Source organism: Lathamus discolor, chromosome 2 (genome assembly GCF_037157495.1).
Source record: "Lathamus discolor isolate bLatDis1 chromosome 2, bLatDis1.hap1, whole genome shotgun sequence".
Lineage (NCBI taxonomy): Eukaryota > Metazoa > Chordata > Aves > Psittaciformes > Psittacidae > Lathamus > Lathamus discolor.
This window is the reverse complement of record NC_088885.1, coordinates 80,365,374-80,381,334: the sequence shown is the minus strand read 5'-3', so window position 1 is coordinate 80,381,334 and position 15,961 is coordinate 80,365,374. Positions and strand designations below refer to the sequence as shown.

Below are 15,961 nucleotides of genomic sequence, written 5' to 3'. Positions count from 1 at the left end.
TCTTTGCAATAGTGTTCTACACATTTAAGACACTCTTAAAGAGAACAACAAATTAAATCATGTTTTTCTTGTAAACCATGCTTAGCAGACATATAACCATTTGTGTTAATCCCTTTAAGCTTTCTCCAATAGTGCAGTGCAAAACTCAGAAGTGAAAAGAAGCCAAGATCTTCCTAGTATTCACAGAATCACAGAATCACAGAATCCCAAGGGTTGGAAGGGACCTAAAAAGATCATCTAGTCCAACCCCCCTGCAAGAGCAGGGTAACCTACAGTACATCACACAGGAACTTGTCCAGGCGGGCCTTGAATATCTTCAGTGTAGGAGACTCCACAACCCCCCTGGGCAACCTGTTCCAGTGCTCTGTCACTCTTACAGTAAAGAAGTTCTTCCTGATGTTAATGTGGAACTTCCTATGTTCCAGCTTACACCCATTGCCCCTTGTCCTATCACTGGATATCACTGAAAAAAGCCTAGCTCCATCATCCTGACACCTACCCTTTACATATTTGTAAACATTGATGAGGTCACCCCTCAGTCTCCTCTTCTCCAAGCTAAAGAGACCCAGCTCCCTCAGCCTCTCCTCATAAGGGAGATGTTCCACTCCCTTAATCATCTTTGTGGCTCTGCGCTGGACTCCTTCAAGCAATTCCCTGTCCTTCTTGAACAGAGGGGCCCAGAACTGGACGCAATATTCCAGATGCGGCCTCACCAAGGCTGAGTAGAGGGAGAGGAGAACCTCTCTTGACCTACTAACCACTCCCTTTCTAATGCACCCTAAGATGCCATTTGCCTTCTTGGCCACAAGAGCACATTGCTGGCTCATGGTCATCCTCCTATCCACCAGGACCCCCAGGTCCCTTTCCCGTTCACTACTTTCCAGCAGGTCAACCCCCAACCTGTACTGGTACATGGGGTTGTTCTTCCCCAGATGCAAGACTCTACACTTGCCCTTGTTAAATTTCATCAAGTTTCTCCCCGCCCAACTCTCCAGCCTGTCCAGGTCTCGCTGAATGGCAGCACAGCCTTCTGGTGTGTCAGCCACTCCTCCCAGTTTTGTGTCATCAGCAAACTTGCTGAGGGTGCACTCAGTTCCCTCATCCAGGTCATTGATGAAAATATTCAACAGAGGATTACCTCAAAACACTTTATAGACTGTATGTTTACTTATACCAGAATATAATATTTGCTTTTTTTCCAGAATGGCATAATTTCCCTGGGTTACTGCTCAGCTAGAGATCCACTATTAAGCTCTTTGGAATAGTTGCCATCTGAACATTTGTTTGACATCCTATACTCGCGTAATTTTTGGCTCTTACTTTCATGTACTTCCTCCCAAATTTTGCAACTTACTTTTTCAGTAACTGCAATTTCAACATTGTCAGTTATTGAGTATATAGCTTTCTCAGTTCAGTGACCTTGCATTTTACTCTCTATTCCATCACTCAGATCACTAGCAAAGCCCTGAAGAAGTATCATAGTTTTAAAAGTTGCATGAGTGGTCACACCTTAACATTTAAATATTCTAGGGTACAGTTCTGAGTAAGGTCAGTGATGCTTCTAAGCTATCAAAATATCTGTTTCTCTCTCTTTTGATAATATTAAGCTGTTATGCACTTTTTATTTGCTCTTTCAGTGTTAAGGCTGTCAAGTTACAACAAGGCTTTTTTTTCCTGTTTCATGGCTTCGTTTGTTGCAAGACTTCATTGTCTGACACCATACTCTTCAGTGTCTCCAGTCTCAGCAACAGTGCAAGTAACCAGTTTTCATTCTGACACTTCACTTCTTGGCAAGTTAAAAAGATTTTCTATGAACAAATGTTCTATGAGCTACCTGTCAAGGGGCAAGCAAGAAATACCCATATCAATTTTAAATTGTGACTAAATACTTAACTCACCAAGGATAAAGATTCACTGACTATTAGAACTGAAGAGCTCAGTAATTGAGTAATAGCACAGCCAAAATCAGACCTTTTCCTTCATACTCGTTTGAGGACACTGTCTAGAGTTAATGTTATTATGAAGCCATGCTTATAAATAAGCAGGATACATGCATGCTAATACATGCACATTAATCACATTAATACACATACAATATAACTAAAGATCACCCTTTTCCACAGTTAATGGAAAAGATGTTGAACTGAAGACAGTGCTAGAATTTGTATCTTAAATATATTTTGTGCTTAATACAGCTACTGTATTGATAGTTGTATAAAGATAATGCTGCTTTTATCTTCTGATTAAAATTATATTAGTGTCAACAAGAATCATCCAAATAAAACCTAGGCTAAGAGGAAAGCCTAAACAAAAAAGACAAAAATTAAAGTAAATGCTTTAATTAAAGTACAGTAAAACTAAAACCTGTCTTTTTTCTTTGGAAAATAATTTGTCTTTTCCAATCTAGTGATAACACTGGGTAAGATTTTTAAGTTTATCTACATTGCTGTATCTAGCTCAAAATTAAATAATTTTTTACTTTTTGGAAATACTGTATTTCAAAATATTTTATACATGTGTCCATCTTGCAAAGGAATTGCCTTGTTTCCTCTTTCTGACAATACAATTATGAGTTCAAACAGAGAAAACCTTGTGTTAAATACATCACAGAATCATAGAATAGTTTGGGTTGGAAGGCACCTTAAAAATCATCTAGTTCCAACCCCCCTGCCAGCAGAAGTGACATCCCCCACTAGACCACATTGCCTCAAACACTTCCAGGGATGGTTCTTACCTCTGGGCAACCTGTTACAGTGTCCCACCACATTCACAGTGAAAAATTTACTCCCTACATCTAATATAAATCTACCCTCTTTCCACATAAAGACACTCCCTCCCATCTTGTCACTACATACAACTGTAAAAAGGCCCTCTCCAGATTTGCTGTAGGTCCCCCTTCAGGTACTGGAAGGCTGCTATAAAGGTCTCCCCCAAGCCTTCTCTTCTCCAGGCTGAAGAAGCCCAATGCGCTCAGCCTGTCTTCATAGAAGAGGTGCTCCAGTTTTCTGATCATCATCATGGTCCTCCTCTTGACTCTGTCCTAAGAGGTACATATCCTTCTTACAAGTACTGAACACAGTACTCCAGGTGAGGTCTCACAGGAGCAGAGTAATTACCTGCCTTGACCTGCTGGTCACACTCCTTTTGATGCAGTCCAGTATACAGTTCACTTTCTGGGTTGTGAGCACACACTGACGTCTCATGTTGAGCTCTTCATCAACCAGAAGAGCCCCCAATTCCTTTTCCTTAGGGCTGCTCTCAATCCAGTCTCCATCCAACCTATAGCTGTGCTCAGGATCGCCCCAACCCATGTGCAGGATCTTGCACTTGCCCTTGCTGAACTTCATGAGATTCACACTGGCCAACTCTTAAGCCTGTCAAGGTCCCTGTGGATGGCATACCTTCCTTCCAGTGTGTCAACCACACCACACAGCTTGGTATCAACAAATTGGCACTTAATCCCACCATCCATGTCACTAAGAATGATGTTAAACAGCACCAGTCCTAATACCAATCCCTGAGGGAAACTACTTGTCACCAGTCTTCACTTGGACGTTTAGCCATTGACCCCAACTCTGAGTGCAACCATCCAGCCAACTCCTTATCCACTCAGCAGCCCATCTGTCAAATCCATGCCTCTCCAGTTCAGAGAAGCAAGAATGCTATGTGGGACAGCGTCAAATGCCTTGCACAAGTTCAGGTAGATGACGTCAGTTATTTTCTTTATCTATCTTACCCACCAATGCTGTAGGCCCATCATAGAAGGCCATCAAAATTGTCAAACATGATTTGCCTTTAGTGAAACCATGTTGGTTTGTCACCAATCACCCCTTATTGTTCATTTGCCTTAGCACAGCTGCCAGGAGGATCTGCTCCATGATCTTGCTGGCAACGAGGTGAGACTGACCAGCCTGTAGTTCCCTGGATCTTCCTTTTTTAAAAGCAGAGATTATATTTCCCCTTTCCAGTCAAGAGGAACTTCACCAGATTTTCACAACTCTCAGATAGGATGGATAATGGCTTAGCAACTTCATTCAGTTCCCTTATTTTTAATCAGCTGTATGAATACCTTGTATCTCAGAGCTCTCAGTGCTTGTCTCAAGTGTCAGCTAGAATATTTTGGTTTTCTATGAATTTGTTCAATTTGTTTAAATCTAAGCAAATATGAATTTCTGAGAACTTCAGCTGCTGCTGGTCTTTCTATATTGAAATACTGCATATTTATAATTGAGCATATGAATCTTACACAGGCAAAATGCTCAGTACTGCTACTAATCACATGGAACAGCAACGCAAGTATGATTCTTGTTATATATCAAAATATATCTTTCAGATTACTTAAATTGCAGAATTCTAGAAAGACAGACTGCACATTTACTTGACACATCAGAACATTCTTTTGTGCGCAGACTTTATGCTAATTGTGTCCTAAGGAAAAGTTCCCCTCCTGCCTTAAGGGCTGAGATAACTCCCTGACAGACATTACAAGAAAGGCCTATCTGGCTAAGGACATGATTCTGTACTAGGTAATAATTTCAGTCATATTCAAATCCTGCTGGCTTCACAGCTTAAGATGTCAAGGCATTTGTACACAGGTGTTTCTTGTTCCACAGTGGTGGTCTGAATAGAAGTTGGATTGACAAACATGAGAAATCTTACAACCTGCAGACTGCAGTGCGTTTAGATGTCTTCTTTTTGTTTAAAGCAGAAAGTAAAAAGCTGCTAGGGCTGCAAATTGTCTCCTTCATCCACATCAAAGGAGAAAGCAGCCAGCTGTTATAGCAAGATGTACTTGAAAAAGCCAGTTCCTGGCTTTGCCACCCCCTCCTCCTGCTGCTGAATTGGCAATTAAATATATGGACTGGTATCTGTAGCAAGAATTAGTAAAGGCTTCCCAAAGGCAGGTTTCTTGCCTTCTCTCCAGCCATTGGTAGCAGACTGCTTTTTCTCCACATGCCCACTCCGTTCCCAAGTTAAAAGCATTCAGTAATACAAGTAGGAATTTTACTCCCACTGGGTTGTACAGAACAAGACTAATGATTTTGAAAAATGCATTTTGCTCTCCTGTTGCAACAAAGAAGTTACAGGCAGAGAAAAGAATACAACTTATCTGCTTCAAGGAGAAATTGATGAACTAGATGCACCTACCATGGGAGATCTCTTCAAAACAAAGCAAATAAAGCCAGAATGATTTTGAATCACTTTTTTTACATTTTCTGAATACTGTGACTAATTTCCATTCTTCAACACACATGTTCCTACAACTTTAGAGCAAGTCTGCTTATTGTCAGGTTCTGGGTGGCACTGTTTGTCATGCTTGTAGCACTTGCACTTACAATTTAGTATTATGACATGATGAAAAGGCTAAAATGTTTTAAGTTAAGAGATGCTCTTCTGTGAAACTTCTTTTGCTTCACTTCTTTAACCCCTAGAGATACTTGTTTGGACCTCCACAGCAAGGTCAATTTCCTCCAAGATAATTTCTTCCTGCAGAGAGAAAAGGCTGACAAGACCCACACGCAAGGAAAGTTTTACTGTAAAGGATTTCCAAGGTGAGACCTTCCCTCTTACAAGAGCTGCTGTAACTGGCAAGATATATTTGCTATTTATCCTCTGCCCCTTAAGAATGATCACAGGATTTCTGTCCTTAATTGAACCAGGAACTGCTGCAGGTATAGTAGCACAATATACAGTAATCTAACCACATCAGTGTCTCAGAGTGGGATCAAATATTTCATTTTTTGACATCAGCCAAACACCATCCTTTATGAAAGTGTCTCCAACTCCCCATCCCTTCCCTACCCACCCCACTCCATATCTCCCATGGGGAACACGTACAAAGCAAAAGGCTGAAGGAGAGTCGATTCATTTTAACAGGCTGGATGTGTACAGAAGGCTACACAGTGTCCTCTTATTCCCTAGCACAGCCCCAAATCATAATGAAACAAGTAGGCATGTATAAGTTTATATGTTATAAGTAACACCCTAACTATGCTCCATCAAATACACTTCTATTAAGTCACTCTCAGAGTTCACAAACATCCATAATTCCTCTGACACAGGATTATTTCATTTGAGCATGATTTATGCTGTTAGGCTTTCAATCTGCTGGCTATTGGAATTAGAAATAGAGATACCTGAAAAAACAGGCACTAATGAAGTCTTAAAGCCAGTTTTCATTTAATCAACCTCCACAATACAAAAGTATGATTTTATAGTTTATACCAAATTCATCCACAATGGAAAAATAAAAGCAGGCAGTTTTAATTAATTACTTGGCACAGAATATCATTGTCAAGAAGGACCAACAAGATAACATATTAACAAAGCCAGATTTCTTATCACATAAAATTACAAAGTGATCCCAAGATCAGTGATGCTGAATGCCACTACTCCTTAAATCCTGATGTTGTACTCTGATGAAATTAAGGCCTTACATCAAGTGTTGAATACATTGCTGACAAGTTTGACTAGGAAATTCCCAATGCGTTTTAAACCAGATATACAGTAAACTGTGTTACTACTTGCTGCTAGGTAACAACTTCCTATTTAAGTAACACATGCATTTTAAAGTGCAATAATGCAATGATGCAAAAATACCATTTTCTTTGTCGTCTCTTTCCTGCTTCTTGAATTTGAAGCATCCAGATTACAGTCAAATTTTGCTAAAGACCCACTACCTGTAAATTAAGTAGGCATTTATCCCTCTAATTGCATATAAGCTATTTTAAATGTAGAAATCCTTAAGTAATTTCTCTGAGCTGTTCTTACACCTCTCCACAGGATGTTAATGCAACAGTAAAATTCCTTTTAGGGGATAGGTTAAGAAGTTACTGCTCCAGACCCTTACTGCAGATATCTCCTTGAATACTCTGACCAGCCAGCCCCTGATGTGGCTTTCATACAGTATTAAGCTCTGAATCCTGGGTGTCAGATCTGTTTGTTTCCTCAGAATGCACCCACTTCCCTCACCTTTCTGTCAGTCTTTGAGGCATCAGCTGCCACTAGGCTATTTCTGCACACTGCCTATGCATTTGGAACACAGGAGGCAAGAATCCTGGAGTCAAAGCATCAGCCAGGGAAGTGCCAATAGATGTATGTATGCACTATTCATGTATTGGAGAGCTATTGCAGATATAGGCTATTTCTGCACACTGCGTATGAGTTTGGAATGCAGGAGGCAAGAATCCTGGGGTCAAAACATCAGCCAGGGAAGTGCCAATAGATGTATGTATGCAGTATTCATGTATTGGAGAGCTATTGCAGATACATATATTGATCTATACATGCAAAATAGCTTTAAGTGCCTGAGGTTCTTTATTTTTTCTTGATTTATTAAAAAAAAAAAAAGAAAAAAGCTTTACAGCAGCCTGTTTCTGGCAGATTCCATTTTTCAAAGCAATGTCAAGAAAGTGCTGCTTCATGAACCAATTAAGACTGCTGGTGGAAACAGAGCAGCTTTCCCCTCCACACCACCTTTCCCCTCAAGCTTATTGTTGGCCTCATTTTTCCAATCTCCTTGCTTGTGCAGAAGGGATTTATAATGCTATTCCTTCACACAGTTGCTTTTGTTCAAGAAAAGCAGTTCATTTTACTCAGCTAGGTTTCAGCCAGATCAAGGAGTACTGGTGTGAACACTAAAAGATGTGACTGCCTCTTACATTATATTTAAATAATTCATAAAACCATACCCAAATCTTTCCTTTCTCCTGCTTTTCTTAAACAGCTCTCTCCCCAAGTGGTTCTTCATCATGTCAGAAATCCTTTGTTAGATAACAATATTGGTGGCTGAGGTTCTCATTACATTATAGATCTACCCTCCCTCAAAATATTCTGCTTCTTGTAGCTGATGATCCACCGAAAAGCTAACTGAAAGCCTCACGCTTATCAGCCCACATTACTTTTAGAGCATTCTTATTCATAAACTCTTCACAGAAATTCTAGGTCTCTAAGGTATAACAAATATTCAGAAAAAATTCAACAGCATAATCTCAAATTATCCCCTGGAAAAAAGAAAACTGAACATCTATAAATATGCAAAGAAAGAATGACAAGCTTCTGTGGTACAAACTAGTAAAGAGAGCAGTCACAGTGAGGATAAGATTTTCCAGGTTTCCACAAAGTATATATGCTATCAGTTACACCATCTCTCCTTCTCTATAATCTTATAGCACAGTGAAGTTTTTACTACAGCTGTTTTTCCTACACCATTTGCTATATATTTTTTTTCTGTAATTTCATCAGTTAGGTGCTCAAGAAAAAAATAAGTATTTAAAGACTGAACATGAGCGCATGCTGTGTAACTTGAAATTTGTACAGAAGTGGGGAAAAGATGTCTGATCACTGGTTTAGAGAGTACGTATGTTATTGGATGTCTGGAGTCTAGAGCTACTTTTCTCCAGCTCTTAGTCTAGAACTCTGACATTTGAAACACACAGCCAGCAACTAATGAAGTGAAACAGTATTAATAGTGTTCTGGTTTCAGCTGGGATAGAGTTAATTTTCCTCCTAGTAGCTGGTGCAGTGCTAACATTGATAACACAACACAGTTTTAGAGTTTGCTAAGTAGCACTTACCCTGAACAAGGACTTTTCAGTTCCCCTGATGTGCCAGTCAAGAGGGGGGTACAAAAATCCAGTAGGGAGGACAGCCAGGACAACTGACCCAAAATTAGATAGAGGGGTAATTCCATACCATACCACATCATGTCCAGTATATAAATGGGGAGGGGAGAGGGTGGGAAGAGTTGGCTGGGAGATGCGAGTGAGCCAATCACTGCTAGGGACAGACAGGTGGTCAGCTGGTGGTGAGCAATTGTATTGTGTATCACTAGTCTTTCTCAGCCTTTTTGTTATCCCCCTTTTCATTGCAGTTACGGTGTTTTACTTTAATTATTAAACAAAAATAAACTATTTTTCTAATCTCAACCTACAGGTTTTACCTTTCTCCAACTCTCCTCCCCATCCCACTGAACAGGCAGGAGGGCTGAGTGAGCAAGCATCCTGGTGGTACTTAGTTGCCAGCTGGAGTTAAACAGAACAAACAGAAGAATACTATTTCATAAAAGTATTAATTGGCTTGCAAAAGAAGATGCTCACTGAACTGTTCAAGGCTATGTCAATTAATTCTGCTTTCTACAGAGTAAGACAAATTCATTACTCCCCTCTCTCCCCCTTCTACCCCCCCACCTTTAAAAGAAAGTTTGTGTATTTGGCCCTAAGTGCCAATTCTGAAGTTCCCCCAAAGCTGAAATTTAGTGTTATTAACAAAAAAAAAAAAAACAAAACCAACAACAAAACAAAACAAACAAACAAAAAAAAACACAAAAAAAAACCCAACCAACCAAACTTTTTTGCTTATTACATTGGCTAGCTCCATGCTGTTTAATTAGCAAGTGCTACGAAGTGTTCCACAGCACTGCAATTCAATTATCCATCCTTTTAATCACTGCAACTGCCCTGCGTGGCTAAGTTTTTGGACTGGACTAACCAGTGCTTTCCCAAACTATTCCTAGGCATGATTCAGGATTTGGCAGCATTTAGAAATTATTCCCAAAAGCCAGTTTGGACAGAGTAATTTTATTTTTAACAGCTAAAAGTTTAGCATTCTGGCATTAAGGCTATCTGAAACTGTATAGAATCATAGAATCATAGACTCATAGAATGGTTAGGGTTGGAAAGGACCTTGAGATCATCTAGTCTGAATCCACCTTGCATGGTCAGCAACACCTCACACTAGACCGTGTTACACAAGACTCCATCCAAACCTGGCCTTGAACAATGCCAGAGATGGAGCATTCACAGCTTCCCTGGGCAACCCATTCCAGTGCCTCACCACCTTAACAGTAAAGAACTTCTTCCTTATACCTAATATAAGTTTCCCCTGTTGAAGTTTTAACCCATTGCCCCTTATCCTATCACTACAGTCCCTATTGAAGAGTCCCACTCCAGCATCCTTGTAGGCCCCCTTCAGATACTGGAAGGCTGCTGAGGTCTCCATGCAGCCTTCTCTTCTCCATGCAGCCTTCTCTTCTCCATGCTGAACAGCCCCAGCTTTCACAGCCTGTCTTCATGTGGTAAGTGCTCCAGTCCCCTGATCACCCTCGTGGTCCTCCTCTGGATTTGCTCCCACAGTTCCATGTCCTTTTTATTTTGAGGACACCAGAACCACACACAGTACTCCAAGTGAGGTCTCACAAGAGGAGAGTATGTCTGTATTCATAACATAGTCTTACACGTTTAGCTTCCCAATAAAGACAGAAGCATAACATCCCAAGGCACAGCCAAGCAATACATCCCAAAGCACAAACACCAAAAAACTCATACGTCACCAGTTTTTTGGCATCACTCAGATGACTGGAATCCTTTATATAAGGATCTAAAAATTTTGATAATAATATAAGAAATTTGACAAGTTTTCTAAGTTTATTCATGAAAAGGTTAAGCAATGAAGGACAGAGGCCAGAACTGCAGACCTGTTCTACTTCAAGAAGAGAATCTCAGTCTCAAATTTGTTCTTATGTTTCATCTGTAAGATGGTGGGGGAGGGAAGAGGTGAAAGCAGTAAGTGCTTGGAAAAGTTATATTTCATCCTACCTAACAAAAAGGTGCCTCCATAAACTGTACAAGGTACATATTGATTCATCCTACGGAATGGCAATGCAGTTATCTTAGATGGATGATAGAAGTAGACTGAATAAGAGAAATCCCCTTTCCTTTAAAATTTATTTTTTTGGGAACCAAACTGCACAAGGACACCCTTGTGTAAACTCTCAAAGGCGCTAAGAAATCTACCTAAAAAAAAAAAATAAAAAATCCCAGACCATGAAGTATCTGTCAAATATTGACTACTCTCATCATGTTGAGACTTTCAGAAAAGTAATGTATAAGTAACATATGCTGGAATAATAGTTTCTCCCCTTTCTGGGGTAACTGGGAGCTTTATTATTCCCCTTATGGGGAAATACAGTTGAGAATTCTTGGAGAAATAAGCCTCCTGAAATTAGAACAGGCAAACAACTGTAGGAAACAACAGTTTATTGGTTTCAGTGCTTTTTTAATGCTCCATCTAGGAAGTATTTACATCTTCACCTAGCATCTTCCAATTGCAGCAGTGTAATGTATTAACCTAAATAGTCTTCTGAAGTTGCATTCCTTTCTCCCCACTGACTGAGAGGTAAAACCAGTAAAAATTTCTTGATTCCAAAACAGTCATGATACAATTTAATTTTATGTCCTTTTAGGTATCTGCCTCCATCCTCTAATCCTGACTAGCGATCGTAGGTTAATGAATAATGTCTCACTTCAGCAGACATGTTCTGCTCCAGTTTCAAGTGAAACTTAGTAAGAAGTTTGGAGTAAAAAAAAAAAAAAAAAAAAAAATCACTGAGAGGAGGGAAACTACCAAGTAGAATGGGATGTATAGGAAAATACTATAAGCTTAGATTCTAACAACTAAAAAAGATTATTTTTCACTATGCTTTTCCCATGTTACTATATGCTCTTTTTGAGGACCTGTGCAAACTCCCTACTGGCTCCCCTTGCTTAATGATGCCATTAGCTCCAATCGGTTTGCTGACTAGGTGTAAATGCTGCACGTTAATCTATGCATACAGGGACTTAAATTACACAATGAAAGCTTTATTTAAAGGACTACCTAACTTTATTGTGCTGCACTACATAGTATAAACTCAAAACTACAAAACCAAGAAAAAGTACTAGATAGGAGAAAGACATGAATCTCCTGTCAGTAGCAGTCACTTGCCTTATGAGCCTGCCACAACAATACTACCAGTGTTTGCAGGTGTAGAGCACAAGACTAACGATCTGCAAATAACATGAGGAAAATGAAATACAGCTACTATCACAGAGGCCCTGGAAAACACTAACAGCTTTAGTGAAAGGCCATAGGGCTGCCTTCGTTACACCAAGCCACCTGTTATGTCTAACATGTAACATAAGAGGGGATTTCACCCTCAAACAGTGTGCCATTGTAGTTCCCACTCTAAGAATAGTCAGGCTTTTGCATTAAAAATATCTGGACAGCTCTGTCAATACAAGTTTCCATAAGACAGCATACATACTTCTTTCTAGATATCAAATCTGACCTAAAATGCATCTTTTTAGCCATCTGGGCTATGTAGAGAAAAAGAGTACTTTGTTTTCCTGCTAGTTTTGATGAGTTGATATAACTGCCTTGAAAGTAACATGTTACCTCCTGGTTCAAGACCCACTTTGACCAGATTAAAAAAACTCTCAGGAAGAAAACCTAATGCAGTATTTCAAAAGAGAAAAATACTTTGACCCAAACCAAAGCAGTGATGAAGGCAGCAAAAGCTGCAGCTGAAATCACTAAAGTTCCATTTTCTGAAAGGTTCAGTATTACTATCAAGGCATGTTTTCTTAAAAGTTCAGCATTAAGAAAAAATTATTGGATCTGCAGCTTACTAATCAGGCTGCAAAGTAGCATAGCCAATAGTATCACGACACTTCACAAAGCAGTATTTATTGAAATGAGAAACAGGGAACTGAAGTCCTGAAGGAGTAACTCCATATGTAGATTACTTCTTCTTAAGAGTGGATCAAATTTCATTGAAAGAAACCAAACTATTCCTGCATTTCTAACACTTATACCACAAAAAAAAAAAAATTGTCAGCTCTTTTGCAACAGCTCTAGAGGGTTCACAACTCTCTATTTAAGTCTAACTCAGAAGTATTGAAGATACTGCTCCAGAAGCTCAAATATTAAGCTCATTCAATTCTACCTGCAATGCATGACTTAAGCCAGAATCCAGAGTATTGCCAGTCATGTTCAGTAAGTAGTTAAGAGTGAGATAAAAGGTCAGTTATAGGATGCTAAGTCCTAATATGCTTTTGTCCATGTTTCAGCAACTGAAAAGTGGTCAACAAAAAATTAAATGCATTGCCTTTAGTTTGTGGGCATCTACTATATAAGCCAGTCTTCCAAAGAGTTGCATATACTCTATAAAGGCCTAGCTGATAAGGAAAAAACACATTATGTAGTGACACTAACACTTTTAGGAAAGAAACCATGTGTTTACCTAGCAAGAGGGAGTGCAATCCAGATAGTCCAGACTGTGATTCACATTTAACAGTAAAAGTTTTGGAGCTGCTAAAAATACCATAAAGACTGGATTCAAAACAAAATCTGTTCTGAAAGCTTTTCAGTCTAGCTATGGTTATGACAGTATTCATGTTTGCTTTCAAGTGAATTTTCAAATATTTGTGTCTGTTCCATTTGTATATAAGCAGGAATATTACTATTTAACCAACAAAACCACCCCTAAATGCTATCTGTTGGAGATATCAGCAACTTACTAGCAAAGAAACATCAGGTCAGGGTAACTAGCTGTCCACTACAGGAAACAGTTAAGCTGACCAAGAATAGACTTGTTAAGCTCCTGCAAGCACTAAATGTGTAGAAGTTTATTAACAAGCAGAAAAAGTTTTAGACACCTTAGTCTAATGAGCATGCTAAGCAGTTTGTTTCAAGAGTACACAAAATATTACTAACAAGTATTTTCCCCTCATGAACCTGTGAAACTGTAAAACACTGCTAGTTAAAAAAGGCTAAGACACGCACTGCGTTAAATAGCTGTGACCTGACATTCCGTAACAAAGTTTCTAGGCAAGGTCCTACAGCAAAAAAGCGCTCTTCCTCATTAGAAATCCAAATACAACTCAACTGGGAGATTATAAGCCTCCTCCTCCATGTAGGAGCATAATGGTTGTAAACTGTTACAAACACTATATACAATGTTCTCTAAAAAGATACGCCACTAGTGACTGACAGCATTAGGATTCTTCCTGCCTCAGTATTTCCCATGTTCACTACCTTGCCCAGTGAACAACTGCAAATGCATCTTCCTGAACAATAACATTTTTCTTTATAAAAAGTAGAATGGAAAATAGCTAATGTTAGAGATGGTACAAATTAAAGGCAGAAAAAAGATGCTTCTGCAAGGGTACTGTAAATGAATGAAACTAAATGTACTTTTATTAGCACTTACTCAACACAGTGAGGAAACATACACTCAAAGTACAAATGCAACATACATTCTATACTTACAGCACTAGCATCTTTCAGTTTTCACATGCAGGCACAGGTCAGACATGATTCACTAGTTTCAGATATAAACTTCTGTTTTCTAACGTTACCTGTGTATAACAAGATTGCTAGGCAACAGCTATATTTAAGCCAGCTAGTACTCCACAGTTAATGGAGTCTATGCCAATATGAGAACACACCACATGCATCTCCAGAAAATACCTATGTCCATTTTCATGTTCTATAATGTTATGCTATAGAACTGAGGTACAATTTCAAACACATTTGCTAAAGAAAATGGCTACAACCATATATAAGCTACCTTCCTTGCTGTTCGGGCCACTGTTTTATCTCCTTTTACAAAGGAGATTAACCTCAGCACACAGCAAGAGCTAAGACATAAAGACGATTTTACCAGTTACACATGCAAGTAAGGCCTACAGAGACACTGAAAAGCATCTAAAAGCTTAATTCCATGTAGGCATCCAGACACATTGAAAAAAATCCTTTTTTTTTTTTAAATTCAATACCTTCATAAAAATTCTGTAAGCCCATCAATATGATCTACATACAATAACCACATCACCCTTTCCCTTAAAAGCCCTAGCATGCCTTTGAAGAATTTCATGCAAAGAGCATGAGGTAACTGAAAGCACTGAACAAAAAAGCAGTGAAAGGAAGTAACTCACCATTCTAGATCTCTCACCCATCTGCTTTTGCTGTGTCTCCATTTTCAGGAATTTGGTTGTATAGGTCAGCAAACATTCCATCACATTCAGTGCTTCAGTCTCGTTACCTGTAATAATACTATGTAGTGTCAGTTCATAACTATCACATAGCTAAGCTTAAATGAAAAGGAATTAAACTCTTAAACATGACAAATAAACATACTAAAAACAAGGTCCTATACAACTTATACAATCATTTATCAGAAGATTAAGACTTGCAACGAGTTAAAGTTGGTAGTTAGTTCTTCAAAGGAAATTCAGACACCCATTATGTTGTCTCTAAGGAGATCAGGTACATCAGAGATACAAGCTCAACCTTGTACAAAAAGTCTCGTTTCCTTCTCTACTTCACTAGATTTTTGATACCTTTGGCTATAAGGCACTGCCTTGATTTTTGATACCTTTGGCTATAAGGCACTTCCTTGTAATACATTTTCTAGCAAAAGCCTTCTTGTACACAGTTCTCTAAAGCAAGTAATAGTCTTCCTCCAAAGAAACACCCTTTCTTCACCAGGAAAGTTACATGGGTCACATAATGAAACACCTTCAACTATCACACCACAAACCAGTTTTAATGCCTTTACAGCCAAATAATCATTATAAACTTGTTTTGCTGAAGAAAAATAAACAGATAAAAAAACCCAAAACAAACAAAACAACAAAAAAAAAAAAAAAAGAAAAACCAACCTCACAAATTAAAAAAACCCACCAAAAACATGCATTATCCTTCACAGCTTTCTGCAAGAAAGCTAAAATTTAAATTGAAAATAAAAATAGATTGCTTCACTGAGACAACAGGTACCACCAGACAAAAAAAATACCAAAAAAACAAACAAAACCAAGCCACTATTAAAAAGGAAAGAAAGAAAGCCACCAACTCAGTAAAGACAGAAGGCACCCCCAGTCTTCAAGTGCAACTACATCATTCTCCTATGCATTTTCTGTGTGATTCTTTTATAGAGTTGTCTGATTTTGCTCAGTATGTCTGATTGGGCACAGCTGTTCATCATTACCTTGCCCTGTACAGCTGTGTGAAAGCTGAGCAACAGTTGCTGCCTTGGCTGCTGCTATTTGCTAGTCTTTTCATGCTGCTATAGAAATAGGAGAGGGTTTGGTGGAGTGAGAGGAGATATAGTTTCATAATAAAAATGTAGTTCATAATCTGG

The 15,961-nt window shown here is 38.9% G+C and overlaps 1 long non-coding RNA gene across 1 annotated transcript in view; it reads right to left on the bottom strand.

Moving 5' to 3' along the window:
* LOC136009272 (uncharacterized) overlaps positions 1 to 15,698 on the bottom strand; it is a 76,466-nt gene extending 60,768 nt beyond the window's left edge. The window contains exons 1-2 of the long non-coding RNA XR_010610453.1: positions 15,674 to 15,698; positions 14,757 to 14,863 (exon numbers count right to left, since the gene is read on the bottom strand). This is a non-coding gene — a long non-coding RNA (uncharacterized LOC136009272). The remainder of the gene's footprint in view (positions 1 to 14,756; positions 14,864 to 15,673) is intronic.
* Between the last annotated feature and the right edge of the window lie 263 nt (positions 15,699 to 15,961).